Genomic DNA, 6,027 nt, shown 5'->3' on the forward strand with positions numbered 1-6,027 from the left:
TTACATACAAATAATGCCAATATTGATCAAATTCACTCGTCTGAGTCCAGTTATGAATATAATATCGATAAATTTTACTAAAGTTTGAATTAACATAGTTTTTTTACATGTCAAAGTTCAAAAACTGCGAAATCCTGCACAAAGTAGCCCCGAATGACGGTAAGTAAAAGAAAACAAAGAATAAATAAAAATGTAAAAACCTATCGTTTACAAATGGACTAAAAGGGATAAAATATTATCTATTTTTGACAGGTCTAAAAAGAAATCATTACTTCAGACATAAACGAAGGTATTACTTTCGAAAGTTTTAGGCACCTTAGGATACTTAGTAAAGTTGTAAGGGTAGGTTTTAGGCGGAGATTACAATTAATTGAAGTTGTTTGTTATTGTTTCTAATGCCGCATTCCAGTGCCAGCAAGCCTGCTTGATGAAACCGAGTGAATTTAATGCAGATGGTGTGTTTCTTGTATTTTGGTGGCGGCATATATATAGACAAGAATACGACTTCAGCAACATAGTAATCATTTCCCTTTTAAAAAGCAGACATATTTATACATCCATTAATTCATCCGCAGATCATAATTTTGATATGAACCAGAGAATGATTAATATCCAATTTAGTACTCCCTGAGATATATTTTGTTATCGGAACATGGAGGACATTGTGGCCAACAGATTTAATGTAAACCAGTCACCATTTACTACACAGGCAGTCTTCTGCCGGAGGGGATCGATTTCACGACCTCTTGGGCGTAGGCCCAAGTCAATTGAAGTAATGCACCTTACTGTTTCGTTTATGTGTGACAAAAATAGAAAAATTATCTCCCTTTCTTATACTTCTTAAAAAAAGCAGCTTTTAAATTTTTTTATTTTATTTTATTGAAATCGTTGAATCTTGAGAACTCTAGAGACTGGCGATAAATTTCTTTCACTGATAGTATCGTAATAAATTTTACTTATAACTATCAAGAAACAATTCAAATGTGAGCTTTTTCTCCTTTACGCAGTTCGAAACGCGTTTAAATAAAATAGAGGCAGCTTGAAATATGAGTGCTTAAGAAAAGGCACACAGTTCGAAATGCATGTTTAAGAAAACTAACACAGCTAAAAATGGGTGTTTAAGGAAAAGGTCACGGCTTAAAATGCGTGTTGATGAAAATGTGGGCAGCAAAAAATAACTTTTCCCTACATTTTTAAGCACTAAGCTAATCATTACAGGGCAAAGTCTGGGATTTCGGAATCAGAGTCGCTGGAAATATTAAGGTAATATTCGTCACATTATTAATATTGAATAAACTTTTCAGGCATTTCTTTGTATTCAGTAAACTAAGCGATATATCGTTTTAAAAAAACTAAAATTGTACTACGTCAATTTAATACCACTAATATAAATTTATAGTGCACTTGACAACTTTATAAAGTGAACAACTTTTAAAAAATCCTTTATTATAGTTTGAAAAAGGACTAATTTAAAAAGAATGTAGTAATTTATTAAGACAAATGGAGGACACCACTTTACGAATGTATTTGGATCCATTACTTTAGTGAAAAAAAAAACAGTTTTTATAAGAAAAGTTTGAAAAATGGAATTAAATTCTAAATCTGTTCCCTTAAATAACTTTGTACATCTTTTTAAACACGCATTTCAAGCTGTGCACATTTCTTCAAAACGCATTTTAAGCTATTTCCAAAATAAAAAGCACCCCAACGCAGTTGAAACTTCTATTTTCATCTGACACAGAGCTCCAATTGAAACTTTTGTGCACTAACTATTTGAAAATGGTCGATTGAATATATTCTAATGCCGATATTATAGCAATCTTAGCTACTTCTATTAGCTCCACTAGTCTGTAGCTTTCAGCAAGCAACTTAAACTTACAATATCATAAAAGAACTACATTTAAACTTTGGGTACTATAGTTATTCTGAAAAGACTATATCTATGGACCTTACAATGCAATATATAATCTATCTGCTAAATTTAAATTCACATCAGAGATATTATAGTGATTAAATTTGTTTGTAGTGATTAAAAAACGCATTAAACTTTCATTTTCATCAGACCCTGAGCTTTTATAGATATTTGAAAGATCTATCTAATCCGAAATTTGTTGAAATTTTCATTGTTTCATCAAGTTTCCATCGTTAAAAACACGAAAGTTTTTGAACAAAAGGTAAAACAACTTTCTCTCTCAATATATAGATAGATAGATAGATTCTCCCTTTATTAGAACAATATCAGAAAAATTATTTATCTTTTTATACCATTTCTTTCTGTAAATCTTTTTCTTCTTTTTTTATCTCTTCCCAAAGAACTTTTGTAGAGAAGCGATATACAATAAGGCACTCAAAAGTAGCAGATAGAGAGAGGGTCTAGTGCAAATCATGAAAGAACTTTTCTGTAATAGACTACGGGTGATGGATGAGGAGGTATAATTTGGTCATGACTAGCATTCCTTTCATCAGACCTCGTTGGGTTTCTGAGCTGTGAACTTTTAATAACTTTTAACTGATTTTGCTTGTATCTTGTTGATTTTATCGAATCGTTTTTGAACTTCTCATACCTTTGATATTTTAAACATTTTCAATGTAATTTATGTTCTAAATAATTCTTCTTTATTTTAGATTCTTGTATTTTACCTACACTTTTTAAACTTTGCTTTAAACCTTAGTCTGTATTTTGGACTTGATATTTATTCATCTTGATGTTTTACACTATTTTAGTACTGTTATCCTAGTACTGTTGGTTTAACCAAAATTTTAACTGAATTTTGAGAAATCATGATGTTTACCCTTGCTTTGTTTGTTTGTTTGTTTTTTTAATGTATTTTCTGTCCATTTTTGTATTTTTGTTCTTGAATCAATAAATTATGGTTCGAGGGGGCTTTAAAGCCTTCCGGTCTGAGGTTTTTGTGGTGTGGTGCTCTCTAGGTTGTTCCTGGGTCACGAAAGGGGGTTTGATTCCCCCGCTCTGGCCAGTAGGCCAGGACTGCAACCATCCACTAGGACGACGTGTTTGAAAGTGTTGTTTGACTAGACTTATATGGTTCTGCATCACCTCCCCCCCTCTCCCTCTCGTTAGCAGGTACGTCCATGCACCTTCAACTTGTCAGTTCCCTCGTGTGCTCTTTGGGGTGGGTGAAGGTTTTATCCATCTTCATCTATTCATTATTTTCTTATGTCTCATTTTTAGCACATAAGTGGAAATTTAACAAATCTATTTTGTTTTAAATTGATATTCCTTATGATTTGGCTGCCTTCCGAGTTTCCAAATCCTTTATATATTTTTATTAATTTTTTCATAAAAAGTCAACATTAAAATATTTATAAGGTAAATTTTGCTTTGTCTCATTTTAAGCATATTAGTGCAAATTTTGCAAAAATATTTTTTTAAATAGAAATTGCTTATGATTTGTATGTTATTAAAGCTTTTAAACGCTTGGTATATGTTTTGTTAGTTTTATTTATAATAAGTTTATATTAAAATACTTGTTAAATAAATTCTGTTATAAAAAATTTTATAATCATCTGTTTAACGTAATTTACATTGTTTATTTGTCCTCTTCTATTACTGCATATGAAATAAGGTCCTTATAAGTTTTAAAAGCAAAATGTAGTTTAAGATCCTTAAAAGGCTTTTTCATTCTGAATTCTAGACCATCATCGCTAATTTTTTTTATGCTTAACTCTATAAATCAATAGCTCACTTCCACTGGAAAGGATATCGTTTTTCATACTTTCCTACTTTAAAAGGAAATATCTGAAAGAAGAATTTGTACTTTTTACTTTCGCGCTTCATTTCTCAGATATTGCAATATTTTTTTTTCTTTTTTGCCGGATATTTTAGTTTCGGTTAACTTAGCATTGTTTTTAGATTAATGAAAATTTTATATATTTACATATTATATGCATTATATATTACATGTTTCACTTTATATGTTTCACTTTATATGTTTTACATTATATGTTTTAAACTTGTTAAAAATTTAACTTACGAATACAAATGTTATTTAATTATATTTACAACTAACGCACTATTTTTTAATTATATTTTTCGTATATTATTATAAAGTGTTAAAAGCTCAACAGGAAAACTACTGAAAAAAGGTTTCCTCGATATATTTCAGTTAAATAATCGAATTATTCATTAGTTTTAGCAAACAATAAAGGGCGTCAAAAAATTCTCAGAATCTTGAAATAATGTTTCAAGAAACAAAATCCGTCTCTACAATTGTTCTTACTTAAATAGTTGAAAGCCAAAAAGTAATTAAGTAATAAATTGTTACTGTAGTTCATTTACGTCGCACTAGAGCTGCGCAATGGGCTATTGGCGATGGTCTGGGAAGCATCCCTGAGGATGATTTAAAGACAGGCCATCACAATTTTGATCCTCTGCAGAGGGGATGGCACCCCCACTTCGATAGCCCGAGGACCTGCACGCGAAGTCGAGCACTTTACGGTAGAACAGTTTAACAAGAACCAATTCCGCACAACCTCGGTTCCTAAGCAGACTGATCCAAGTGGTCACCCACCCTCACACTGACCGCAGATAGTGATGCTTGACTTCGGTGATCTGCTGGGAACCATGTCTTAATGATCAGTCCACTGCGGGACAAGTAATAAATAATTAAACAAGTATAGCACTTTTTAACGTTACAAAAAACTTGTCGACGTTATAAATGTAAAAAATATCATTATTAACTGAATGCTTGGGTCATTTTGTTTTTAATTAAATATAAAGCATAAGATTTTTTTAAGTAATTAATGTTACTATTATTTTAGACTTCGCTAAAAACTAGTTAGTCTTGCAAATATGAAGAAGAAACTCCATTATCAACCAAACACTTGGAGGGTACTGTTTTCAATTAAACTTAAAAGGAAACCATACTAAAAGTAATTAATATTACACAGTTAAAAATTTATCGGAAAGTGGTATTTTACTATATTCAAACAAAACAGTCAAATAATCATAAATAAGATGGTATGCAAACTGTCAATTGTGAGAAAAACCAATGATTAACTGTTTTCACCTAATACGATTAAACAACCAGAATTTTATCACACTAGGCCCACTTAGCGAAGCCACTTAGTTCCTAGCAACTGGGTACATATTATAGCCGTAAACGTTAGTTCGAGTCCCAACGTTGATACCACAGTATTCCCTCTTGATAAACCACAAACTTCAATCCGCATTACCTAACAAAATAGCCTGGATCCAATGCACAGTTAAATTTCTTTTTTATGGTTTTGAAACCATACTAGTTGTAAAGGGTTTCAAAACCATAAAGGTATTACGGTTGATCAGATAACAGATTGTTGCCGGTTATTTTACCATAATTTTAAAATGAAAATTCTAACCGTGTAAATTCTTTTCGTTATTACAAATATGGTGTAGCTCTTGTAAATGTAAAGCACATCATTATCTTGTTTCCTTTAATTTAATTTCAGAGAAAAAGATACTTAAAAAAAATTTTACATTTATTTTAGACATTAGGAAGAACTTGTAAATATAAACTAAAAAAGCCTCATTATCATCCAAATGTATGGAGTGCGCTGCTGTCTTTGAGTCCACTTATGAATTCTTTTAGAACAGTCCCTCAAAACAAATAATGGTCACAGGCAAACTAATTGTGGAGTAAAGCTTCAGAATCTTTGCACAATACCGACAGTTCAATCTCAGAAATCAATCTCATAAAAGCCTGAACTGGAAGATCGCTTAGAAATAACTGAATAAGTGGCTTTCAGAGTTAATTGAATACCACCACTTGGTATTTGATTACAGACAGTCATGCATAAACATCGCTTTTCGCACTTGTATGATAGATCTGAATCACGTCACTCATTCGTGCTTAGTATCTCTGAACTTTTACTATCGTTACAATTGTACTTCTGTTACTACTCTGAGATATACCATTGCATGTCACTAAAACTCTGCAAGAATTCGTTACCCTTTTCTCTATTTCTTTCTTTCTTTATTATAATTTCTAATATTATTTCACTACAAAATGATTAAACAAATCCATAATA

This window comes from Parasteatoda tepidariorum, chromosome 2, assembly GCF_043381705.1.
Source record: "Parasteatoda tepidariorum isolate YZ-2023 chromosome 2, CAS_Ptep_4.0, whole genome shotgun sequence".
NCBI lineage: Eukaryota > Metazoa > Arthropoda > Arachnida > Araneae > Theridiidae > Parasteatoda > Parasteatoda tepidariorum.